The 13,158-nt window shown below is 37.6% G+C and overlaps 1 pseudogene; it reads right to left on the bottom strand.

Annotated features, from left to right (window-relative positions):
* Positions 1 to 2,957: 2,957 nt before the first annotated feature.
* LOC146453885 (uncharacterized) lies at positions 2,958 to 4,710 on the bottom strand (annotated as a pseudogene).
* Between the last annotated feature and the right edge of the window lie 8,448 nt (positions 4,711 to 13,158).

Below are 13,158 nucleotides of genomic sequence, written 5' to 3'. Positions count from 1 at the left end.
ATGAAGAGTTGATCATCATCCCCATCGCAGTCTGCAGACACTTAATGGCAATCAGCATAATAATAATAATAATAATAATAATAATAATAATAATAATAATAATAATTTTATTTCTATAGTGCGAAATTCATTAACATATGATCTAGCGTGCTTTCGAAATTGATAAAACGAAGACTAACCAATAGTACCATTATTTACAATTAATATAAAACTTGTAGAACTTATAAAGGAAAAATAAATGAATCGAAAATGTGTAAAAAATATGCTTTCCTAAATGCCTCAAATGTCTCAAAGTTGGTATCATTCTACAAAAAAGAACAAGAACATCGCTTCAGTGGGGAAATAAGGTTAAAAGAATTGTTTATTGGAAAGGTATCAATTTGTATCCTTCCCAGTAAGGATGTTCGATCCACACTTTTTTTGTCCTGGCAAATAAGATCTCAATATTGCAATTCTGAATGCTTCAAACAAGCGTGCAGAATGAATCTGTGTTGTTGTTTTACTTAATCACCATATCTTCAGTTGTCTGTAGTCAAACTGGCTTTATCTTGCTTTTCTTTGTTTCATTTTTCATTCTATGTTTGGCTTGAAGTATTTCTACCAGTTGAAAACAGATCACTGACCAGCTGACAGACGGGAATTAAGAACGATACTTGAATAATACTGATTGTTAGTATATAAATAGAATACCTACAGGTAGCATGAGTAGCATGTGTAGCTGGCAGTCAATTGTCCATAACACACAAACACGCTCTTCTGATCCCCACTTGACCAATCCTACTTCGTGTTCATCCAAATAATCCTGCCAGCTTTATAGGCTGTGAAATACCCTTTAGATTATTGTTGCCCTGAAGGCCAGTTTTGAGCATAGTTCATTCATGCTACAAGAGCTTTTAACTTGTCCTACTCAGCATAGAATCATTTTGAGAGAGGCTGCACATAGTACACTTGCCATTTTTTCACATTATGGCCTTTTAACTTGAACTATAATTTTATTTGGATAATTTCTTACCCTCACAAGGTCCATAAACTTTTCCTTTATTCCCCATGCCCTTGATAGGGTTAGCAATACTATGGCTGTTTTTTCAACTGCAAAAGAAAGGTCACAATTAATTCACTCCTTCTCACAATGTTCAAAGATTGAAAATTTGGTTTGATGTCTTTTCCTTTAAAAATAAATTACATGTTGACGCTTAATACAGTTCATTCCTAGCATTTAATGTTTATATAACCTACTGCCTTATGTGAACCAAAGTAAGTAAACCTGTGGTATGAATGAAAGTACCACCCAACTTAAATGTACAATGTAAATTACTGTGAATGTTACCCCTCTCTACACTGTAACGTTTACTCTCCATTCAAATGCCAGACATTACAAAGATGACTCTGCATGTTCATTTCATTCTTTGAAATACTGGTCACATTATTGATATAGATTGACTGTAAGTGTAATTTCAAAACATAATATTGATAGTAGAACTTTGACGTAACATTCTGACAGAAAATGAAATGGTGAACATTCAGGAGTCTGTGCACACAATTATATATTTATTTAGGTACATACCCACAGCTTAAAGGCGTCCTGACGAATTGGAGGCATGGGGTCCTTCATTTCAGGCACCACAAATACTATTTGCTGTGCACACAACTCATTCACTTTGGGAGGGCTTATCTCTCCCATTTGTTGCCTGGAGAATAATTAGGGATGACTTTATAACATCATTCCTGGCTCTGGAGAAAAGTGATACCTTTTTTCTCCTGCATTCCTTTACACTTGATGGTACCACCAAGTTGAGCTTTTTCAAAAGAGATAAATATCGCCATTTTCCTCAGTAATGGCAAAGGAGGAGGCCTCCAGAGATGCCACATGTGGACATGAGATTTTAAGGTGGTATGATACCTTCAAAAAGGGAAATTTTTAACATTATTTGAAACATTTTCATTAGTCCCTCCAGTGATAACACTCACTAAGAGAAATTGTTTGGCACTGTTGTTGACACTATCTGTTACCATAGCAACAGGACTACGCCCACTAAACCCTCATTTTACAGGCATCCACCAACAGCAATAACTATAACGAAAACTCCTGTGGCCCTGAAATTTCTTAGGATATTATAAGCATAGATAGATCTGTGCAATGAACCTAAAATATTCTATGTAACATGATTTTAACCATGTCAAGTAATCAAAATCTTATCCAGATCGATTTTGAGAAACATTTTAAAAGAAAAATTAACGAAAAAAACGTTACATGATGTTTCAATGACCTCGTGTCATCGCCGAATTCTCGATCCTTGCTGGTCTGTTGATCTCAAACAGTGTTGTTGATGGAGGTGGCGGCACGTGTAACCGATATAATTTGTATCGCACAGATCACGCGTAAATTCGTACACAACACTCTGTTGGTTAACAATAGGAGACTTCAATTCTGCTTACCTCAAGTCATCAATGATCTTTTTGCTAGTAAAAATTGGCTGCAAATCGTGATTGATCTTTCGCCCAAGGTTGCAAAGTTGTCTGCGAACCATGTCAGCAGATTTCTGATCCTTGAATGGCATAGTGATCCGTAGGGGACTGCCTGATTGTGTAAGACTTACATGACTTACGTCTGGAGGGTGCTGAAAGCTGCTGATAGTCAAGTTGATGAGCTTCTCAGGATATTTTAATTTCAACTTTCATGAAAAACTTTCACAAAAACAAATAATGGGCCCTTTCTACAAAAAATATGCCTGCCATGGAATGGTCAATTTACCTTTGTAGTTTGTGTTAGGTTTATTGCACAGAAGCACCATTCAAGATTTTCTACAGAAATTGCATGAAATTATCTTAAATATTTTGAACTAGGCATGTTGAGCTAGTCGGAATTCTATCAAAATGCAGTTTGACAGAAAAATGCATCTAAAAGTTGTACTTGGGTTTCAAAACCCTCTGTTCAATCTCTGAACAAAGTAAGTGTCTTAAAATGCTCTAGCAGCATAACTGACACCCCCTGCTTGTTGGCTTTTGTCTTCTTTTTTCTTTCTTTGTCCCCTAAGGGACAGTACTCAGCACCACAAATATGATCCAGGTCAAGGCGCCCACACCCCTCTTCTGTGTATTTTCCTGGGGAAATTTTTAGTGCTTTTTGAAGCAGCAGAACAGTCCTAGCCCCAGTATTGAAGTGGCTTACAGCATGAAACAAGCCAAATTCCAGCAAGCCAGCTCCAACAAAAGCTTCCTTGGGTATGCATTCCCACACTATTCCATTTGCAGCTTCATTCTGATTTTGAGGTTTTCCATGAAGGCATTTTTCCAGCAAAGAACCATCACTCAATCTTTGATACACAGGTTTGACTTTTGCAATAAAAGCATCAGGCAATCCAGGCCTATGTTTGAAACTGTTTCTGTCTCGCTTACAACCACACCAGCTCAAGGGTCCAGTTGGACAGTGGGTGTGAAGATCACGTCGTTCACTTGAGGCACAATGGAAGAACATCCATGCATTGCCTTTTTTCATTCCATTCCATTCTCCAATGGTAGAACAAATAGCAATGCCATAATATATACCATCACATTTATTTCAATGCCATAATAGTTATAAAGTTTATCAATTGTGGCATTGGTGAGTTTTCTTTTTCCACCGAGACCAGGAACTTCTTCAGTTTTCTGAGTGCTGTGCCCACTTATTTTTGTACGTGTCCTATACATTCTTTCTTGACAGCTTGAATACCATCTGCAGAATAAACATCCTTGACTTGATTGTAACTTTTGCAGGGTCACCATCTGAATTACAGGTCAGTATACTGAAGCTTATGAGTTGCAACAGACCGTCTAAAAATACGATCTGCACCCTCTGATTCCATGGCTGGGGCAGAGCCCTTATAATTAGCTTTGCAGTTATTGTGTTCTGTTCTCCATCTACGGTACTACTCACTGTCTTTATCTAAATGGGAGTGAAGTTGACAATGTTTACAAACTTTAGTGAGTGGTTCCACATCTAAGACTTTACCAGTATCAATTGACATGATTATCACGCAACTATTCTGTGAAGAGTATTCTCTCCTCTTCCAGGTACCACAATTCTTCACTAGCATGCTGGGCATCCGTGATTTCTTTTGCTGAACTGGGCAGAGCATCTTTAGCAACAACTTTAACATGTTTACCAACCGTTCTTGCATTTTTCTGATATGCCCTTGCTGTTGGAGGCGGTGGCATATTCATTATTCATTGCTCCACTGTGCCCTCTTCGTATCGATCTCATGGAATACACTAAACGCCTATTCACCTCAAAACTCAAAGTCTGCTTTTTAGACGTCCAAAACTCATGTTTCCAGCCACAATTCTCGCAAAAGACTCAAGACTCGAAACACATCTCTTCCTTTCTAAGTGGTTTTCCAAAAGCGCTATGCTGAATTCTCCACAATCAGCACACCTCAGGGGAGAAAATGTTGTGCTGAGTAGCTGCATGTTGACAAACCTGAAACTCGTTATTGTTACCTCTTCGTGAGGTTCTTCAACTTTGCAAGGTTTTGATTCCATGGCATCAGACTTTGCCAAAAGCTTTTTTGAAGACACAGACTGCTTACTATGTTGACCGACGGTATTTGAACCACATGCTTCTTTGTTCATTTCTTTCATCCCACTCTTAGAATTTCCTCTCGAAGGTTTTGTGAATTGATTTCCCGAAAACTTCCTTTTAGGATGGCTTGTTGCACGGTGCTTAGGAGGCATGGGTGTTAACGTTAAAAAAAGAATGTGAGATAGGAGAAAAAACTCAAAACACCGCACTACTAAATCTGATTTTTGCAATGACAATTTATTGTGTTTCGCAGGCTTATCGACCACTACAGGGCAATTGTTATCACGTATGGCCTAACAGAAATTCCCTTGTCACACAGCAATTGTTTTCTGGGCAAAAATGCTTCTTGTGCCTTTGCAAAAAAATCAAGAAAGGCTACACACTAAATCTACTTACTATTAAAAAAACATCATTTTTACATAGATTTAATGCAAGCAAGTAATGAAACCAACTCATTACTTGTCTTTTTATCTGGTAGTGAAAAAATTAACTACACTTGTAGGCACCATCAGTTTTTTGGTGACTTTTGGTTTCGCTCTAGAATCTTTCTTGCTTGTTTTGCTTGGAGGTAATACTAAAATTGTTAGTAAAGCCCTTGAACCTCCTGCATTATACAAGGCGCTGAGGGTGTTCATATCTAGGCCGGCCTTGCATATTTTGTCCTTCCTGACATCGGAAATTCCTAGCATTTGTAGGGTGGACTTTCTTCCCTTGGCTACAGCTTTCATAGCCATGTCTCCACAAAAAGTGTTTGCTTGCCTAGCCAACGCTACCATCCCTTCCCGAGTCTGTTGCAACTTGTTACTGTGTAGGACCCTTCCCAGTGCAACCACGTCCTCTAGGGAATCATGGGCATTAAATTGCTCGCCAAACAATTTCTTGTGCACAGTAGCAAGAAATTTCCCCTTCCACTCCTTTAGATGACTTCCCCGAGCCTTTTTTTCTTCTGTGATTACTTTTAGTGAATCCAAAAGCATCAGCCTGCACTCTAGAAAGTGCTCAAGTAGACCCTGTTCTTTCATGCAACATATCAAAATGCGGAAGTTGAATCGATTACCGTTGTGGGCAACAAGAACAACCCGCGTCTCACTTCCAACCTCTTTTATGAAGCTAAGAAAATCCCCCAATCCCTGAGATTGTGACACAGCTGGCAACAGGTTACCATTTTTGTGCAATGGCTTGGCCCCATTTTGATATCCTACAGACATTCTGTGAATCTTGGTGGAACTTTCCTATATCATTTTCTTGTCTGGAAGCAGATACTGGCATTACAACGTCACGCCGATTTAAGTGTGTTATTCAGAAATGGGAAAAACCGCTGGATTTTGTAGCTTGAAGGCTCGTTTTTAGTCCTTTCGGCATTCACTTCGGGAGCTACCGAAAGCGTGTTGAATAAGTTAGGTAAGATCTTTTGGATGAGGACCTGAAGCGACTTCAAACGAATGGAACAATAGCACAATAAAGCGACCATGAGCGGCAGAGTTTATTATTGTATCCTTTTGTTCTTGATGTGTGAATGAACTGCATAGAATGACTTCGGACTTTACATGCATTTAGTTTTTTTCGCAAAACATTTCCAAGTTCGATATGTATTTATGAAAATAGAGCATTTTGAGAGCTTCAAAAAGAGATCTTGAACAAGGCTTTTTGGTCAATGTAGGCCGAAGTTGGATGTTTGTTTGTTGATTGTCAGTTTGAACTGCAAAGTTAATTTATGCGAAGCCGTCTTCTTCCGAGGCGTGTGTGAATTCCCGAAGGTATTATTGCAGAGATTCTTGAATGAAATTTAAGTCCATCCCGAAAATGTTGCTTTTTGAAATTTGTATTTTTTGACGAGAGGGTCGATTTGACGGCCATAAAATGTGGTCTAAATGAGTTTCTGTGGTCGAGATTTCTCAACGTTGCGCCGTCTGACAGTTCCGCAGCTGACTGCTCCTTCTCGTTTAGATTTTGAATTATTGAAGTTATTCCCTAAAGAGTAAAAAAGTTGTTAGACGAATTTCACTTTCTTCTTTAAATAAATTGAATGAAGCCTGGATTTTTGATATTACTGCAAACACTGAGCATCCTGAGTTCTTGATATTAACAGCCGTGTTTACGTTTGATATTCGAGATCGTTCCGATAAGTGCATGCTTGATCATAAGCATAAAATAAACAATAAAAGTTGAGAGATTATCAAAGAAAAGTTGCAGTCCGACAGCTTTGAAAAGGTTTTTGTGAATGAAACTGAGCTATTGTTCATTCTCCGATGATAAACAAAAGGAAATTGTCACACATTTCCTCAAAGGGCCTTCCGATTTCTATAGTTGTCTTACATTCCCGAGTGACATCCGACGTGAACACAGATGAATTGGCAATGAGTCTAAACAATAGCATGAATATATGAATACTTAACGACCCACGAAACGTGGGTACACACTTAAATCGACGTGAAGTTGTCATGTGGTTAAACGGTGCCTTCCCCTGACCTAAGCACGACAGGTGAATTATCTTGCCCTCCATACCAAGCCCCGTTGTTTCTGTATCACATATAGCTAGCACAAAAGGGCCATTCGGTGTCCCCGTCTGCTCCTGAAAACTTATAACAGTGAAAGAATTAGATTCAACATCGGGTGTCAACGACAGGGTTTCGGGCGCTCACTTACATCCCCTCCCCCAAGGAGTATAACCATGTGTAGTTCAAGTGCCTGCGCTTTATTTTTGGAGTTTTTAAGCATCGGAAGTCTATAATGGACAACACATCACAAGTTATTACCCCTTTGAAAAAGTCCTGGCGATACCAATGGAAAAATTCGATTAAGGGTGTGGCCGCTATAAGTACCTCATTTTCTGTACTCTCTTGCAGGCTCGCTATGCTCACAGAGTCCTTATCCGTAATAGTCGATCGTAGATCACTCAAAGTCCCAGTCGTGATTGTCAATCTGTCAGCCTCACTTTTTGTTAGTCCTACACTGCTCTCATAGGTCAGACCCTCATTATGTTCCAATGATCGGGCCTTTTGGCTTTTCTTTTCTTCGCACTTCACCTAGCTCTCTTAAACGCCTTGGTTGACTGCCTTAGAATGTTTCTATCTTTCTTCTTGTCCATCACCTAGGTGTGCTTTCAGTCACGGCATTGCCCGCAACACCCATTAGTTGTGCTGCTTCCCTTCACTGAATTGCAAAATTGCTGCCGCCATGTGGAAATCACTACTCTCAGATCCACCGTAGTGACAAACTTTTCGTGCTTTCGTACCAATGAAACTGTTGACACATTCTTTTCTCTGGCTGGACCCACATGGATCAAGCTTTTTGGCTGCAAGTGAGAAAAGGTTTCATAGCATCCTCGATACTAGCTCGCAGATTGTCTCCCTAGAATGACACAATTTTTGATTATCTAAGTGACACTAAAACACTTTGAAAAAAGCAAGGATGCCTGTCGACCAAGATGCTTTGCGGCCAAGGTTTTGATTTTCATACCATACGGAAATATTTTGGTGCATATTTTGTCTTTATTTGGTGCATAAACATTCACAAAAACAAAGTTTATCATCAATTGGAATTTTTTATATAATGTATCGCCCCAAGGGATCTGAAATAGGGAACATAATTCTGAACATAAGACTATAAATGGCAAAAATACAACTACTTCAAAATATTGCAGGATTTTTTCTTTTGTGTGATTCCAAGGTCGATGATGTCACAAGACAGTCTCAACGGTGTGAACCTGTACATGTTCCAAGTAAGAAAACTGCCCCCTAGGTATTGATTTCTACGAAGTTTTTTAAAAGAAGTCATTTTTTAAAAATACGCAGAATAGTTATTCCTTTTGCCACAGAGCAGTCGGGTTGGTGAGTTTAAAATATAACTATTTACTTACACAAAGCAACTGGAACAAGTACAGAGATTGTCGAGATTGAGGGAGTGTGATACCATGGTCTCCTCTAAATTCTTTCTGCTTGTGGACCGCCCAGTCTAGTGAAACTGAACATAACTTTTTTGACTGACAACGCCATGTAATTCCATCATACTGCCATCTTGATGTCGTGGACATATTGCCAATATTTTTAAACGATTTTCATTTATGTCAAAATCCCTTAGAATCAAATACATTAGGAAATGTTTATCAACTGCTTTCTGAGGCAGAGAGACGAGTCTTGAATGAGTTATTTGCATTTGTTTTTATCATTATTTTTATCTTCATGGTTTTATTTCAGCCTCAATTCGATAAGTGTCAATGTTTACCTACACGTCTGGAAATTTGATGTTGAGCACATGTTTAATTGCTCAAGGGGCTTATATTTTTGCAGAAGAGTTTACAATTTGTAAAAAACCGAGTTCAATGAAATGGCAACATTGTCACGAGAAAAAGTTTTGTGTTATTCAGTGAGTTATGTTTCTAAAAAACTCAACGTGATTCCCAAACCGCAAATTTTTTATCAACATGAAGTTATGTTACAAAGCAAGTTGACTTTTGGACTAAAATTGGGGAACTTTACGCCGATGCTGGAAGATGATAAAAATAAAAACCGCCCAAAGCAAAAAGAGGTTTTAATTAGGTTGTTTCAAAGTAAAAAGTAATAATTTTTAGTAACCTCTTTTTTGCTTGTGTTTCAAGCCAGTGCCATCCCCAAAGATTGAATAGGAGCAGCCAAACCGACTTTGTCTTAAGGATTGATGGAATTGTTCTCATGCAGTTATTAGTTTACCTCTAAGAACTTTTTGCCTGTATGGCAGTCTGCTATCTCAAAGTGTAGTCCCTTCAGTCTTCCATTCTACATTAAGCTGGTCACCAACCACGCCTTGCTTTCCATACACCTGGTGTTCATCATCACCATGGTGTGGAACATTCTTGTGTAGCTGTTCCAAGACTCGTAAAATGCCACCAGCACCATTCTCATTTTCATAGATCATTCCAAGAAATGTCTGAGAGAAAAAAAGGAAAAACTATAATTCTGCTATTTTCCACATATCAACAGTAAAATTTCCCCATTCTCCATGTCAGTAGTATAAAACTAGAAATAACCAGCAGTTAGGAAGTGCAGGCTGGAACACTTTCGAGTGGAGGGATTTTCAATAAAACTTTTGTTGAGGATTGATATTGGTTACCCATCACGTTGGGTAGTTATCATTAAAAAACCTGTATCTTTCTGTTGAACATGATTTCTGGTCTGTATAGCATGCTGCGCAATGGTTGGGTTTGTTGTCATTATACGTTCCAGTTTGGTGATAGCGTACATGACGTTTCTGGATGGACTATTACGGTGTTTACATCTGAGATTTGATGGGTTTTTTTTTTTTTTTTTTTTTTTTTTTTTCTTTATTGTTTGCAAAATCACATTACTTACATTACTTACAGTACGGGCTAAATATATCACTAGACAATACAGTATTCTACCTACAATACATGCTTACTGGTTACTTACGCTACTGAACAAAACAGGACTCTACTTACAATTTAATACAGATAGCCTTAAACATAACAGTAACTAGATTACTTACAAACTGCGGGTTACACGCTACTAAAAAAAAAAAACAGGAAAGCAGTAAGAAAAGGATGAAATTTTGTAATTAATTTTAAATTTCCCATTTTTCAACTTTCCATTGTAAGATTAGCGCTGACTTCAATTCTAGAATATTTGGAGGTTTTTCTAACATTTTACATGAGTAGTAATATTTCTGAGTTTGTACAGTAAGGATCTGGAATTTCCGCATTAATTTTGAGTTAGTACTCGGGGGTGGATCATAGTCTTTAAATAGGTACTGTTGTTTAGATGGAGTAAAATTTACTTTGTGCTTATTATTAAACCATGTTAAGGCTTCTTGAAAGAGTTTTTGGCCTGCAGGGCACTCCAGAAATGCATGTTCCAAGGAATCAGCTGAATTACAGAAAAAACACTCCTCATTATCTGCTATTTTAAATCGTTTGAGCTCTTTTTTGGTCACTAAAATACGGTGTAACATTTTAAAGGAGAATTGTCTCAGTTTGTTGTTAGTAGAGAGGCGAGGTATATTTTGGAATAATTTTTGCCATTTACATTCTATATCGGGGTATTGTCTGGCCCAAGTTTTTATGGCTGTTGGTGTAACTTCTGCTTTTTCTTGAAAGAGATGATAATAGTCTTTACATTTCATTTTTGAAAGTTTAATCGATTTGTCCCTAGATAAGTCAAATGTATCACAATCATCGAGAATAAAGTTCATAGGTCTGGGTGTAGAAGCTGCCTTTGATTTGAGGTTTGCTGGAATTGATGCCAGGATTTGAAAATAGTTTAGAAAATTAATTTTTATTTTGTACTTGCGATTAAATTCTTCATAAGTTAGGAATTTTCCATTTTCATTCAGAATGTCTTGAATGTAGTAAATTCCATTTTCGGTCCAACTTTTCCAGAACAGCGATTTACCTTCAATAGTTATGTCTTGATTGTTCCATAAAACAAGGTCACTTTTGTATTTATCTTGGCGATTTAGACGTAATTCCTTAAAGTACTCTAGCATTTCTAAGTAGAAAGACGGTAAATTTTTGTCTAGTTTCTTTATATGATAATTACACTTGAGCAAGAAGTTAAGACCTCCATATTTTTCAAAAAAAGCATTTGGAATAGCTGTCCATGCATCGGTAGTTGGACTGTTAAGCAGTCTACCAATCCAACTCAAGCGGAGTGCTTTAACTGTCGTTGCAAAATTTGGAAAGTTCAGGCCACCTTTACTTGTTTCTTGAAAAAGAACTTCCCTTTTTATTTTATCTTTTTTGTTTTTCCATAAAAAATTAAAGAGCTTGGTTTGGACTCTTTTAATAACTTCTTGAGGAACAGTCAACATTGAGGCTGCATACACCAATTTAGAGACTCCTAGAGTTTTAGCAAGCAGGGTTCTTCCCATAAGTGTAAGGTCGCGAGACAACCAGATATTTAATGTAGTTTCCATCTTTTGAATTTTTAGATAAAAATTCAAATTGTTATTTTTGTCTCTATCGTTTGAAAGATGGGTTCCTAAGGTCTTAATTGGGTCCGCTGGAACATCTATCTCTAAGGGTTTGGTTTTGTTGTTTTTCAAAGAGCCTATCCACATAGCCTTTGTCTTTTTGCTGTTTAGCTTTAAACCTGAAATTTCACCAAAGCTCCCCAAAACTGACATACTTCCACGTAATGACATCGTGTCCTTACATATTAATGTAGTGTCGTCAGCGAACTGGCTTAGCTTAGCTTCAATGGAATTAGGTAGTTCAATACCTGTTATTTCCGGATTTTGTCGTATTTTTTGTGCAAGAAGTTCTACACATAGGACGAATAATAGAGGGCTCAGCGGGCATCCTTGCCTTACGCCCCTTGATACTCGAAAATAATTAGTCATGTATCCGCCGTTTATAGCTCCGCTTTCAACATCGCTATAGAGTACTGAAATCCATTTTTGAATGTTCGGGCCAAAATTGAAGAATCTTAAAGTGTGATGAATAAAAGGCCATTCTAATGTATCAATGGCTTTTTCGAAGTCTATAAAGAGTAGTATTCCTGGGACTTTGTTTAATTCGGTAAATTCCATCAGGTCATTTAAAAGCCTCACATTTTGACCGATGTATCGTCCTTTTACGAACCCTGTTTGGTCCGAATGAATCAGTTTGGGCATCTTCGTCTCTATTCTTTTTGCAATAGCTCTAGCCAATATTTTATAGTCGACATTAAGCAATGTTATTGGACGCCAGTTGCTTAAAACCATAAGATTGTTTTCATCTTTTGGTATTAGCGAAATAATTCCTCTTCTCTGAGATATAGACAGTTTGCCTGTTTGAAAGGCTTCGTTGAAAGAGTCGAGGAGGTTCCTCCATAGCAATTCGAAGAAGATTTCATAAAATTCTTTCGTGAAACCGTCATCACCTGGAGTTTTGTCAGGTTGGAAACCTTTTAAGGCATTCAGTAGTTCATCTTTTGTCAGTTCTTGCTCAAGTTCGCTTGCTTCGTCTTGAGCTAGTTTTGGATTTTGTAAATCAGAGGAGAAGCGGCCAAAGTTGTCGTCGAAATTATTGTTCTCGTCTTGTGGGATTCTAGCAGTCAGGAAGTTTTTGTAATAGTTTTCTATTTCTTCATTTATCATGCTTAAATCCGTGATTATTTCTCCGTCTATTGTTTTAAGCTGGGTTATAATCTTTTTCTCATAATTCCGTTTTTCCAAGTTAAAAAAGTATTTCGTTGGTTTTTCATCATTCTCAATCCATCTTATTTTTGATCTGAACATCGCCTCCTTTCCCTTTGTATGATAAATTTCGGACAGGTCTTTTTTAAGGTTCTCGTACTCCGTTAGAATATCATCGTCTAGATTTTGATTATTACAAATTTCCTTATCTAGCTCTTCTAACTTACGTTGGATGGCTGTTTCACGGTTTCTCAAATTGAACCTTTTCTTCTTGGAGAAGACAATTGTCATACTTCTTATTTCCATTTTTACCAATTCCCAATACAGTTGACGGCTTTCAATTTCTTTGTATTTCTCTTGAATAGAAGAGTAATTGTTTTTAATTAAATTTATATATTTGTCGTCTTTCAGTAGGGTGTTGTTAAATTTCCATGTACCCGGTCCACGTTTAAATGTTTGATCGATTTCAAGGCTAAGAAAGACAGCTTTAT

The sequence above is a fragment of the Pavona decussata genome, unplaced genomic scaffold (genome assembly GCF_977016875.1).
Source record: "Pavona decussata unplaced genomic scaffold, jaPavDecu1.1 SCAFFOLD_321, whole genome shotgun sequence".
Taxonomy (NCBI): domain Eukaryota; kingdom Metazoa; phylum Cnidaria; class Anthozoa; order Scleractinia; family Agariciidae; genus Pavona; species Pavona decussata.
The sequence above is the reverse complement of the archived record's forward strand: the minus strand, read 5'-3'. Positions and strand labels throughout refer to the sequence as shown.